Raw genomic sequence first — 14,740 nt, forward strand, 5'->3', positions numbered from 1 at the left:
GAACGGTATCTGTGCTAATTTCAATCTCTTGTTGTATGCAGCACCCCAACTCACCTTTCCCCTTAAGCAAGCATAAATTGGTTTTCTACATTTGACACTCTGTTCTGTTTAGTAATTTAGTTCCTGTGTAACCAAGTTTACATTCCGTGTAGTAGTGATATCTTATGATGTTTCTTTTTCTGTGTGACTTATTTTTTTATTTTTTTTATTTTTTTATTTTTATTTTTTTTGCGGTACGTGGGCCTCTCACTTTTGTGGTCTTTCCCATTGCGGAGCACAGGCAACGGACGCGCAGGCTCAGCGGCCATGGCTCACAGGCCCAGCCGCTCCGCGGCATGTGGGATCTTCCCGGAGCGGGGCACGAACCCATGTCCTCTGCATCGGCAGGCGGACTCTCAACCACTGCGCCACCAGGTAAGCCCTGTGTGACTTATTTCACTTAGAATCATCGTACCTGAATCCACTCATTATGCTGCTACGGGCCTGATGACATAGATTTCATTGCTGAGTGATATTGCATTGTACGTAAGTACCACAACTTCTTTATCCATTTTTCACTTTCTGTGATATTGAACTTGTACCGTAAACGAGGTTCTTGTAAACAGAGCCATCCCAAACTTTGGGGTGGCTGTGTCTTTTTGATTTTAATTTCCCTAAGCTATAGGACCATAAGTGGAAGTGCCCTAGGCTCTGTTGCTTTGTTTTTTGGATGTTTCAGGAAACACCATACACTTCTCCAGAGTGGCTGCTGGCAATTTACATCCCGCCCATCAGCATAACAAGGCTCCCAGTTCTCCATGGCCTGTCCTGCCTTTCTGGATTTTACACTTTTTTCAGATAGCCCTTTTGACCGGGGGGCAGTGAGACTTCATTGTAGTGCAGATTTCCTTTGCAAGCTTGCTTGGTTGGCCAAAAAGGGCGTATGCGTTTTTTCCTGAATATATTCAGGAAAAAACGCATACGCCCTTTTTGGCCAAGTGCATCATTGTGGACGTTGTGCCTCTTTTCGTATGCTTTACATGCAATTCCAGTCTACCTCCTGAAATCGGTTTCCTGCAATTCTGCCCCGCATTCAACTCCTCTTGGCAGCCTTACTTCAATATATTTTTGGAAGATAGCTGTCATTTAAACTCTGCAGGTTTGTGAATCACAGTGACCCTGAGCTCCTTTCTTCAACTCGCTTTCTTGTGAGCTGGCCGCAACACCGCAGGATTGCTTCAGGCCCTAGTTTGTTTCCGGCACGGCATGCTGAGCCTTTGGTTAATTCCTCTTCCTGGTGGGAAATGAGAGTTAAATTTGCCCGTCCAGACACCTCCACCTAGTCTCTCATTGGTTCTCCCTATTCCTGTTCATTTTCCACAGAAATTGCAAACTGGGCCAAACAGGAGGTTAAAGGCACTGACTCTCCAAGTGGGGAGAGTGTTAGTAAAGCGTCTGGAATGTTGCACCCGAGTAGCAGGGGACGAAAACTGAGACACATTTGAACACGTTTTCCGATCACACGGTGGATCATACTCTGGGTTCCACATGCATGTTTTAGCTGAAGGAAGAATCCCTTAAACCTGGAGAGTTGAGACCCATGGAATGGATACCATGCAATATGACTTCAAAGTGTCTGCATTTGCTCACCGAACCTCACCAATCCTATCGCTGCTGCATTTATGCCGCTGTACACACGCTTGATTCTCTTTCGGAGACATATAAATCTATAGGTTTTAAGATTCTTACTAGTCAGGTATATTGTTAGGCGTTTAATATGGGGTGTTGAGTCCACTTCGTTGAGCAAGGAGTAGCACTTGTCTATTATATATTTGGCTTATGGAACGGTATCTGTGCTAATTTCAATCTCTTGTTGTATGCAGCACCCCAACTCACCTTTCCACTTAAGCAAGCATAAATTGGTTTTCTACATTTGACACTCTTTTCTGTTTAGTAATTTAGTTCCTGTGTAGCCAAGTTTACATTCCGTGTAGTAGTGATATCTTATGATGTTTCTTTTTCTGTGTGACTTATTTCACTTAGAATCATCGTACCTGAATCCACTCATTATGCTGCTATGTGCCTGATGACATAGATTTCATTGCTGAGTGATATTGCATTGTACGTAAGTACCACAACTTCTTTATCCATTTTTCGCTTTCTGTGATATTGAACTTATATGGTGAAGAAGGTTCTTGTAAACAGAGCCGTCCCAAACTTTGGGATGGCTGTGTCTTTTTGATTTTAATTTCCCTAAGCTATAGGACCATAAGTGGAAGTGCCCTAGGCTCTGTTGCTTTGTTTTTTGGATGTTTCAGGAAACACCATACACTTCTCCAGAGTGGCTGCTGGTAATTTACATCCCACCCATCAGCATAACAAGGCTCCCAGTTCTCCATGGCCTGTCCTGCCTTTCTGGATTTTACACTTTTTTCAGATGGCCCTTTTGACCAGGGGGCAGTGAGACTTCATTGTAGTGCAGATTTCCTTTGCAAGCTTGCTTGGTTGGCCAAAAAGTGCGTATGCATTTTTTCCTGAATATATCCAGGAAAAAACGCATACGCCCTTTTTGGCCAAGTGCATCATTGTGGACGTTCTGTCTCTTTTCCTATGCTTTACATGCAATTCCAGTCTACCTCCTGAAATCGGTTTCCTGCAATTCTGCCCCGCTTTCAACTCCTCTTGGCTGCCTTACTTCAATATATTTTTGGAAGATAGCTGTCATTTTAACTCTGCAGGTTTGTGAATTACAGTGCCCCTGAGCTCCTTTCTTCAACTCGCTTTCTTGTGAGCTGGCCGCAACACCGCAGGATTGCTTCAGGCCCTAGTTTGTTTCCGGCACGGCATGCTGAGCCTTTGGTTAATTCCTCTTCCTGGTGGGAAATGAGAGTTAAATTTGCCCGTCCAGACACCTCCACCTAGTCTCTCATTGGTTCTCCCTATTCCTGTTCATTTTCCACAGAAATTGCAAACTGGGCCAAACAGGAGGTTAAAGGCACTGACTCTCCAAGTGGGGAGAGTGTTAGTAAAGCGTCTGGAATGCTGCACCCGAGTAGCAGGGGACGAAAACTGAGACACATTTGAACACGTTTTCCGATCACGCGGTGGATCATACTCTGGGTTCCACATGCATGTTTTAGCTGAAGGAAGAATCCCTTAAACATGGAGAGTTGAGACCCATGGAATGGGTACCATGCAATATGACTTCAAAGGGTCTGCATTTGCTCACCGAACCTCACCAATCCTATCACTGCTGCGTTTATGCCGCTGTACACACGCTTGATTCTCTTTCGGAGACATATAAATCCATAATTTTTAAGATTCTTACTAGTCAGGTATATTGTTAGGCGTTTAATATGGGTTGTTGAGTCCACTTCGTTGAGCAAGGAGTAGCACTTGTCTATTATATATTTGGCTTATGGAATGGTATCTGTGCTAATTTCAATCTCTTGTTGTATGCAGCACCCCAACTCACCTTTCCCCTTAAGCAAGCATAAATTGGTTTTCTACATTTGACACTCTGTTCTGTTTAGTAATTTAGTTCCTGTGTAACCAAGTTTACATCCGTGTAGTAGTGATATCTTATGATGTTTCTTTTTCTGTGTGACTTATTTTTTTATTTTTTTTATTTTTTTATTTATTTTTTTTTTTTTGCGGTACGTGGGCCTCTCACTATTGTGGTCTTTCCCTTTGCAGAGCCCAGGCTCCGGACACGCAGGCTCAGCGGCCATGGCTCACAGGCTCAGCCGCTCCGCGGCATGTGGGATCTTCCCGGAGCGGGGCACGAACCCATGTCCTCTGCATCGGCAGGCGGACTCTCAACCACTGCGCCACCAGGTAAGCCCTGTGTGACTTATTTCACTTAGAATCATCGTACCTGAATCCACTCATTATGCTGCTACAGGCCTGATGACATAGATTTCATTGCTGAGTGATATTGCATTGTACGTAAGTACCACAACTTCTTTATCCATTTTTCGCTTTCTGTGATATTGAACTTGTACCGTAAACGAGGTTCTTGTAAACAGAGCCGTCCCAAACTTGGGGAGGCTGTGTCTTTTTGATTTTAATTTCCCTAAGCTATAGGACCATAAGTGGAAGTGCCCTAGGCTCTGTTGCTTTGTTTTCTGGATGTTTCAGGAAACACCATACACTTCTCCAGAGTGGCTGCTGGCAATTTACATCCCGCCCATCAGCATAACAAGGCTCCCAGTTCTCCATGGCCTGTCCTGCCTTTCTGGATTTTACACTTTTTTCAGATGGCCCTTTTGACCGGGGGGCAGTGAGACTTCATTGTAGTGCAGATTTCCTTTGCAAGCTTGCTTGGTTGGCCAAAAAGGGCGTATGCGTTTTTTCCTGAATATATTCAGGAAAGAACGCATACGCCCTTTTTGGCCAAGTGCATCATTGTGGACGTTGTGCCTCTTTTCCTATGCTTTACATGCAATTCCAGTCTACCTCCTGAAATCGGTTTCCTGCAATTCTGCCCCGCTTTCAAGTCCTCTTGGCAGCCTTACTTCAATATATTTTTGGACGATAAGTGTCATTTATAACTCTGTAGGGTTGTGAATTACAGTGTCCCTGAGCTCCTTTCTTCAACTCGCTTTTTTGTGAGCTGGCCGCAACACTGCAGGATTGCTTCAGGCCCTAGTGTGGTTCCGGCATGGCACGCTGAGCCTTTGGTTAATTCCTCTTCCTGGTGGGAAATGAGAGTTAAATTTGCCCTTCCAGACACCTCCAGCTAGTCTCTCCTTGGTTCTCCATCTTCCTGTTCATCTTCCACAGAAACTGCAAACTGGGCCAAACAGGAGGTTAAAGGCCCTGACTCTCCAAGTGGGGAGAGTGTTAGTAAAGTGTCTGGCATGTTGTACCCGAGTACCAGCGGACGAAAACTGAGACACATTTGAACACGTTTCCCGATCACACCGTGGATCATACTCTGGGTTCCACATGCATGTTTTAGCTGAATGAAGAATCCCTTAAACCTAGAGAGTTGAGACCATGGAATGGGTACCATGCAATATTACTTCAAAGGGTCTGCATTTGCTCACCGAACCTCACCAATCCTATCACTGCTGCGTTTATTCCGCTGTACACATGCTTGATTCTCTTTCGGAGACATATAAATCCATAGGTTTTAAGATTCTTACTAGTCAGGTATATTCTAAGGCTTTTAATATGGGATGTTGAGTCCACTTCGTTGAGCAAGGAGTAGCTATTCTCTATTACATATTTGTCTTATGGAACGGTATCTGCTAATTTCAATTTCTGGTTTTATGCAGCACCCTAACTCACCTTTCCCCTTAAGCAAGCATAAGTTGGTTTTCTACATTTGAGACGCTGTTCTGTTTTGTAATTCAGTTCCTGTGTAGCCAAGTTTACATTCCGTGTAGTAGTGATATCTTATGATGTTTCTCTTTCTGTGTGACTTATTTCACTTAGAATCATCGTACCTGAATCCACTCATTATGCTGCTACGGGCCTGATGACATAGATTTCATTGCTGAGTGATATTGCATTGTATGTAAGTACCACAACTTCTTTATCCATTTTTCACTTTTTGCGATATTAAACTTGTACCGTAAACGAGGTTCTTGTAAACAGAGCCATCCCAACCTTTGGGGTGGCTGTGTCTTTTTGATTTTAATTTCCCTAAGCTATAGGACCATAAGTGGAAGTGCCCTAGGCTCTGTTGCTTAGTTTTTTGGATGTTTCAGGAAACACCGTACACTTCTCCAGAGTGGCTGTTGGCAATTTACATCTCGCCCATCAGCATAACAAGGCTCCCAGTTCTCCATGGCCTGTCCTGCCTTTCTGGATTTTACTCTTTATTCAGAAGGCCCTTTGACCTGGGGGCAGTGAGACTTCATTGTAGTGCAGATTTCCTTTGCAAGCTTGCTTGGTTGGCCAAAAAGGGCGTATGCGTTTTTTCCTGAATATATTCAGGAAAAAACGCATACGCCCTTTTTGTCCAAGTGCATCATTGTGGACATTCTGCCTCTTTTCCTATGCTTTACATGCAATTCCAGTCTACCTCCTGAAATCGGTTTCCTGCAATTCTGCCCCGCTTTCAACTCCTCTTGGCTGCCTTACTTCAATATATTTTTGGAAGATAGCTGTCATTTATAACTCTGCAGGTTTGTGAATTACAGTGCCCCTGAGCTCCTTTCTTCAACTCGCTTTCTTGTGAGCTGGCCACAACACCGCAGGATTGCTTCAGGCCCTAGTTTGTTTCCGGCACGGCATGCTGAGCCTTTGGTTAATTCCTCTTCCTGGTGGGAAATGAGAGTTAAATTTGCCCGTCCAGACACCTCCAGCTAGTCTCTCATTGGTTCTCCCTATTCCTGTTCATTTTCCACAGAAATTGCAAACTGGGCCAAACAGGAGGTTAAAGGCACTGACTCTCCAAGTGGGGAGAGTGTTAGTAAAGCGTCTGGAATGTTGCACCCGAGTAGCAGGGGACGAAAACTGAGACACATTTGAACACGTTTTCCGATCACGCGGTGGATCATACTCTGGGTTCCACATGCATGTTTTAGCTGAAGGAAGAATCCCTTAAACCTGGAGAGTTGAGACCCATGGAATGGATACCATGCAATATGACTTCAAAGTGTCTGCATTTGCTCACCGAACCTCACCAATCCTATCGCTGCTGCATTTATGCCGCTGTACACACGCTTGATTCTCTTTCGGAGACATATAAATCTATAGGTTTTAAGATTCTTACTAGTCAGGTATATTGTTAGGCGTTTAATATGGGGTGTTGAGTCCACTTCGTTGAGCAAGGAGTAGCACTTGTCTATTATATATTTGGCTTATGGAACGGTATCTGTGCTAATTTCAATCTCTTGTTGTATGCAGCACCCCAACTCACCTTTCCACTTAAGCAAGCATAAATTGGTTTTCTACATTTGACACTCTTTTCTGTTTAGTAATTTAGTTCCTGTGTAGCCAAGTTTACATTCCGTGTAGTAGTGATATCTTATGATGTTTCTTTTTCTGTGTGACTTATTTCACTTAGAATCATCGTACCTGAATCCACTCATTATGCTGCTATGTGCCTGATGACATAGATTTCATTGCTGAGTGATATTGCATTGTACGTAAGTACCACAACTTCTTTATCCATTTTTCGCTTTCTGTGATATTGAACTTATATGGTGAAGAAGGTTCTTGTAAACAGAGCCGTCCCAAACTTTGGGATGGCTGTGTCTTTTTGATTTTAATTTCCCTAAGCTATAGGACCATAAGTGGAAGTGCCCTAGGCTCTGTTGCTTTGTTTTTTGGATGTTTCAGGAAACACCATACACTTCTCCAGAGTGGCTGCTGGTAATTTACATCCCACCCATCAGCATAACAAGGCTCCCAGTTCTCCATGGCCTGTCCTGCCTTTCTGGATTTTACACTTTTTTCAGATGGCCCTTTTGACCAGGGGGCAGTGAGACTTCATTGTAGTGCAGATTTCCTTTGCAAGCTTGCTTGGTTGGCCAAAAAGTGCGTATGCGTTTTTTCCTGAATATATCCAGGAAAAAACGCATACGCCCTTTTTGGCCAAGTGCATCATTGTGGACGTTCTGTCTCTTTTCCTATGCTTTACATGCAATTCCAGTCTACCTCCTGAAATCGGTTTCCTGCAATTCTGCCCCGCTTTCAACTCCTCTTGGCTGCCTTACTTCAATATATTTTTGGAAGATAGCTGTCATTTTAACTCTGCAGGTTTGTGAATTACAGTGCCCCTGAGCTCCTTTCTTCAACTCGCTTTCTTGTGAGCTGGCCGCAACACCGCAGGATTGCTTCAGGCCCTAGTTTGTTTCCGGCACGGCATGCTGAGCCTTTGGTTAATTCCTCTTCCTGGTGGGAAATGAGAGTTAAATTTGCCCGTCCAGACACCTCCACCTAGTCTCTCATTGGTTCTCCCTATTCCTGTTCATTTTCCACAGAAATTGCAAACTGGGCCAAACAGGAGGTTAAAGGCACTGACTCTCCAAGTGGGGAGAGTGTTAGTAAAGCGTCTGGAATGCTGCACCCGAGTAGCAGGGGACGAAAACTGAGACACATTTGAACACGTTTTCCGATCACGCGGTGGATCATACTCTGGGTTCCACATGCATGTTTTAGCTGAAGGAAGAATCCCTTAAACATGGAGAGTTGAGACCCATGGAATGGGTACCATGCAATATGACTTCAAAGGGTCTGCATTTGCTCACCGAACCTCACCAATCCTATCACTGCTGCGTTTATGCTGCTGTACACACGCTTGATTCTCCTTCGGAGACATATAAATCCATAGTTTTTAAGATTCTTACTAGTCAGATATATTGTTAGGCGTTTAATATGGGGTGTTGAGTCCACTTCGTTGAGCAAGGAGTAGCACTTGTCTATTATATATTTGGCTTATGGAACGGTATCTGTGCTAATTTCAATCTCTTGTTGTATGCAGCACCCCAACTCACCTTTCCCCTTAAGCAAGCATAAATTGGTTTTCTACATTTGACACTCTGTTCTGTTTAGTAATTTAGTTCCTGTGTAACCAAGTTTACATTCCGTGTAGTAGTGATATCTTATGATGTTTCTTTTTCTGTGTGACTTATTTTTTTACTTTTTTTATTTTTTTATTTTTATTTTTTTTGCGGTACGTGGGCCTCTCACTTTTGTGGTCTTTCCCATTGCGGAGCACAGGCTCCGGACGCGCAGGCTCAGCGGCCATGGCTCACAGGCCCAGCCGCTCCGCGGCATGTGGGATCTTCCCGGAGCGGGGCACGAACCCATGTCCTCTGCATCGGCAGGCGGACTCTCAACCACTGCGCCACCAGGTAAGCCCTGTGTGACTTATTTCACTTAGAATCATCGTACCTGAATCCACTCATTATGCTGCTATGTGCCTGATGACATAGATTTCATTGCTGAGTGATATTGCATTGTACGTAAGTACCACAACTTCTTTATCCATTTTTCGCTTTCTGTGATATTGAACTTATACGGTGAAGAAGGTTCTTGTAAACAGAGCCGTCCCAAACTTTGGGATGGCTGTGTCTTTTTGATTTTAATTTCCCTAAGCTATAGGACCATAAGTGGAAGTGCCCTAGGCTCTGTTGCTTTGTTTTTTGGATGTTTCAGGAAACACCATACACTTCTCCAGAGGGGCTGCTGGTAATTTACATCCCACCCATCAGCATAACAAGGCTCCCAGTTCTCCATGGCCTGTCCTGCCTTTCTGGATTTTACACTTTTTTCAGATGGCCCTTTTGACCAGGGGGCAGTGAGACTTCATTGTAGTGCAGATTTCCTTTGCAAGCTTGCTTGGTTGGCCAAAAAGTGCGTATGCGTTTTTTCCTGAATATATCCAGGAAAAAACGCATACGCCCTTTTTGGCCAAGTGCATCATTGTGGACGTTCTGCCTCTTTTCCTATGCTTTACATGCAATTCCAGTCTACCTCCTGAAATCGGTTTCCTGCAATTCTGCCCCGCTTTCAAGTCCTCTTGGCAGCCTTACTTCAATATATTTTTGGAAGATAGCTGTCATTTTAACTCTGTAGGGTTGTGAATTACAGTGTCCCTGAGCTCCTTTCTTCAACTCGCTTTTTTGTGAGCTGGCCGCAACACTGCAGGATTGCTTCAGGCCCTAGTGTGGTTCCGGCATGGCACGCTGAGCCTTTGGTTAATTCCTCTTCCTGGTGGGAAATGAGAGTTAAATTTGCCCTTCCAGACACCTCCAGCTAGTCTCTCCTTGGTTCTCCATCTTCCTGTTCATCTTCCACAGAAACTGCAAACTGGGCCAAACAGGAGGTTAAAGGCCCTGACTCTCCAAGTGGGGAGAGTGTTAGTAAAGTGTCTGGAATGTTGTACCCGAGTACCAGCGGACGAAAACTGAGACACATTTGAACACGTTTCCCGATCACACCGTGGATCATACTCTGGGTTCCACATGCATGTTTTAGCTGAATGAAGAATCCCTTAAACCTAGAGAGTTGAGACCATGGAATGGGTACCATGCAATATTACTTCAAAGGGTCTGCATTTGCTCACCGAACCTCACCAATCCTATCACTGCTGCGTTTATTCCGCTGTACACATGCTTGATTCTCTTTCGGAGACATATAAATCCATAGGTTTTAAGATTCTTACTAGTCAGGTATATTCTTAGGCTTTTAATATGGGATGTTGAGTCCACTTCGTTGAGCAAGGAGTAGCTATTCTCTATTACATATTTGTCTTATGGAACGGTATCTGCTAATTTCAATTTCTGGTTTTATGCAGCACCCTAACTCACCTTTCCCCTTAAGCAAGCATAAGTTGGTTTTCTACATTTGAGACGCTGTTCTGTTTTGTAATTCAGTTCCTGTGTAGCCAAGTTTACATTCCGTGTAGTAGTGATATCTTATGATGTTTCTCTTTCTGTGTGACTTATTTCACTTAGAATCATCGTACCTGAATCCACTCATTATGCTGCTACGGGCCTGATGACATAGATTTCATTGCTGAGTGATATTGCATTGTACGTAAGTACCACAACTTCTTTATCCATTTTTCACTTTTTGCGATATTAAACTTGTACCGTAAACGAGGTTCTTGTAAACAGAGCCATCCCAACCTTTGGGGTGGCTGTGTCTTTTTGATTTTAATTTCCCTAAGCTATAGGACCATAAGTGGAAGTGCCCTAGGCTCTGTTGCTTAGTTTTTTGGATGTTTCAGGAAACACCGTACACTTCTCCAGAGTGGCTGTTGGCAATTTACATCTCGCCCATCAGCATAACAAGGCTCCCAGTTCTCCATGGCCTGTCCTGCCTTTCTGGATTTTACTCTTTTTTCAGAAGTCCCTTTGACCGGGGGGCAGTGAGACTTCATTGTAGTGCAGATTTCCTTTGCGAGCTTGCTTGGTTGGCCAGAAAGGGCTTATGCGTTTCTTCCTGAATATATTCAGGAAAGAACGCATACGCCCTTTTTGGCCAAGTGCATCATTGTCGACGTTCTGAGTCTTTTCATATGTTTTCAGTGCAATTCCAGTCTACCTCCTGAAATAGGTTTCCTGCAGTTCTGCCTTGCTCTCAGTGCCTCTTCATAGCCTTACTTCAATATACTTTTGGAAAATAGTTGGCCTTTATAACTCTGCAGGTTTTTGAATTGCAGTGGCCCATAGCTCCATTTTTCAGCTCTTATTTTTGTGATCTTGCCTCATATCCACAGGATTTCTTCAGGCCCTATTCTTCTTCTGGGGTGCCTTGCTCTGCCTTTGGTTAATTCTTCTTCCTGAATTGAAATTAGAGTGACATGTGCCCATTGAAACCGCTACAGCTATTTTCTCACTGGTTCCCCCTATTCCCATTCATCCTCCGCACTAACTGCAGACTGTGCGATACCGGAACTTAAAGGCATTGACTCTCCATGTGGAGATGTTGTTAGTAAAGTGGCTGGAATGTTGATCCGGAGCCCCAGGAGAGGAAAATGAGGTGCATTTTAGAAACCTTTCCCGATCATATGGTATACCATCCGCTGGATTTCCCATGCATGGTTTAGCTGTAGGAAGATTCCCTTCAACTTGGAGTGTTGGGACCCTTGGAATAAGTAGCATGAAGTATTGCATTAAACTTTCGGCAGTTGCTCACCAAAGCTCTCCAATCCTTTCAGCCCCAAGTGTCCAGCCTTATGTCTTATCCAGCTGTGGGTTTATATGTGGTCATTCCAGGTTGCATCACAGCCCCTGAGCGAATTTTGTAAGAATTTTTCTCTCTTTCATTGTTTCTGCGTTTTGGTTTTAAAATTTATTTCTATAATGGGGTTTAGCTCATTTTCACTGCTGTGTTTGTGCCGCTCTGCTCACACTTGATTCCCTTATGGAGATATATCAATACATGGGTTTTAAGATTCTTATTACTCAGATATATTTCTCTGCGGTTTATAGGGTGTGTTGAGGCCAGTTCATTGAGCAAGGTGTAGATCTTGTCTGATACCTATTTGGTTTATTGAACGGTATCTGTGCTAATTTCAAACTCTGGTTTTATGCATCACCCCACCTCTCCTTTCCCCTTAAGCTGACATAAGTGTGTTTTCTAAATGTGAGACACTGTTCTGTTTTGTAATTCATTTTTTGTGCAGCCATATTTATCCTCCCTCTATAAGTGATATCTTATGATATGTTTCTTTTTCTGTTTGACTTATTTCAAGTAGTATTATCGGACCTCAATCCACTCTTTATCCTTCTACTAGCCTTATTACATTGATTTCATGGTGAAGAGATATTCCATTGTACATAAGTACCACATTTTCTTTATCCATTGTTCTCTTTCCTGGGATATTTAAGGTGTACTGAAGTTGAGGTTCTTGTAAACAGAGTAGCCCTAAACTGTGGTGTGCTTGTGTCTTGTTGATTTTTAGACTTCCCTAGATATACTCCCATGATTGGAAGTGCCCTATGCTCTGTCGCTCTGTTTTTTAGATCATTTAGGAACCACCATACACATGTCCAGAGTGGCTCTCGGCAGTTCACACACTGTCCATCAGCGTATAAAGGCTCCCTGTTCTCCATGGCCTGTCCTGCATTTCTGGTTTTTACAATTTTTTCGGATGGCCCTTTTGACCGGTGGGAAATGAGACTTCTTTGTTGTGCACATTTGCATTGCTTGCTTGCTTGGTTGCCCATAAAGTGCGTATGCGTTTTTTCCTGGATATATTCAGGAAAAAACGCATACTCCCTTTTGGGCCAACTGCATCATTGTCGAAATTCTGCCGCTTTTCATGTGCTTTAAAGGCGAGTCCAATCTATCTCTTGAAATCTGTTTCTTGCAATTCTGTCTTGCATTCAGATCCTCTTCTTTGCCTTACCTCAACATATTTTTGGACGTTAGTTTTCATTTATAACTCTGCAGGTTTGTGAATTGCAGTGACCCTGAGCTCCATTTTTTAAGTTGCTCTTTTGTGAGCTGGCCTCAAAACCGCAGGATTGCTTCAGGCCCTATTTTGGCTCCGGCGAGGCGGGCTGAGCCTTTTTTTAATTCTTATTCTTAATGGGAAATTAGAGTGACATGTGCCCGTCCAAACCCCTACAACTATTCTCTCATTGGTTCCCCCTGTTCCCGTTCATCCTCCTCACAATTTGCAAAATGTGTGAAACAGAAGTTTAAATGTGCTGATTCTCTAAGTGGGGAGATTCTAAGTAACGTGGCTGGAATGATGAACAGGAGCACCAGGAGAGGATAAATGAGGTGCATTTTAGACACATCTCCCGATCACATGGTGTACAGTCCTCTGGGTTTTCCATGCATGTTTTAGCTGTAGGAAGATTCCTTGAACCTGCAGATTTGGGACCCATTGAATGGGTACCAGGTAGTATTACTTTAAAGGGTGTGCATTTCCTCACCCAACCTCACATTTCTCTTAGCGCGAACAGTTTCCAGCCTTATGTCTCATCCTGCTGTGGGTCTAGATGTGTTCAATCCATGTTGCATCACCGTCCCTGAGGAAAAGTTGTAAGAGGTTTTCTCTGTCTCTCTGTCGTTTATTTTTTTCAATTTATTACTATGTTGTTTACAGCTGATTTTCAAAGCTCTGTTTCTTGCTGCTGTACATCCACTTGATTCACGTACAGAGAGACATCAATAATTTCTTTTTCAGATTCTTACCAGTCATAGATATTCTTTTCCGGTGACTTGAGTGTGCTGAGTGCAGTTCTTTTAGCTACCGTGTAGGCCTTGTTGATTATCAGTTTGGTATTTGGAATGGTATCTTTGCTAATTTCAACCTCCTGGATGATGCCTCACCCCTCCCCACCTTTCCCGTTTAGCAGCCTTACGCGTGTTTTCTACATATTTATGTCACTTAGAATGATCATACGTAACTCCTCCGGAGTTGTTACAACTGGCCATATTTCATTGATTTCCAGGCTGAGTAATATTCCACTCTACATAAGTACCACATCTCTATCCATTTTTTCCCTCCAGAGACATTTAAGTTATATCCTAGTCGAGGATCTTTTAAACAGAGAGGCAGTAAACATTGGGGTGCCTGTGTCCTCTCGATTTTTGTTTTTCCCAAGATATACGCCCATGAGTGCAAGTGCCCTATGCTCTGTAGCTCATTTTTTAGATGCTTTAGTAAACACAATACACTTCTCCAGAATGGCCGTTGGCAATATACATTTCCACTATAAGCCTCACAGGGCTCCCTCTTCTCCTTGCCCTGTCCTGCATTTCTGGCGTTTACACTTTATGAGGATGGCTCTTCTGACTGATGCGAAGTGATATCTTTTGTAGTATTGATTTCCAGTGCCCACCTGTTTGGTTGGCTAAAAAAGTGTATGCCCTTTTCTTGAATATATACAGAAAAAAACGCATACAGCCTTTTTGGCCAACTGCAATGTCGGCAATGTTCAGCCCCTTTTCTTGTGCTTAATGGCGAGTCCTTTCTACCTCCTCAAATCCCTTTCCTGCCATTCTCCCTTGCTTGCCAATCCTTTTCTCTGACTTCCCTCAAGACATTTTTCAGTGATAGATATTTTCAACTCTGCAGTTTCGTGAATTTTACTGCCCCTGAGTTCCATTGTTCAACTTGTGTTTATGGGAACTGGCCACAAAGCAGTGGGATTTCCTCAAGCCCTATACTGTTTCCATGGGCAACCCTAGCCTTTGGTCAATTCATCTTCCTGATTGGAAATTAGAGTGACATGTGCCTGTCTGAACACCTAGGACTTGTCTCTCATTGTTCCTCATCCTTCCGCTTCATCCTCTGGACAAATTCCAAACTGTACGCAACAGGATGTTGACAGTG

The sequence above is a fragment of the Leucopleurus acutus genome, assembly GCF_964270905.1.
Source record: "Leucopleurus acutus genome assembly, chromosome: 1".
Taxonomy (NCBI): Eukaryota; Metazoa; Chordata; class Mammalia; order Artiodactyla; family Delphinidae; genus Leucopleurus; species Leucopleurus acutus.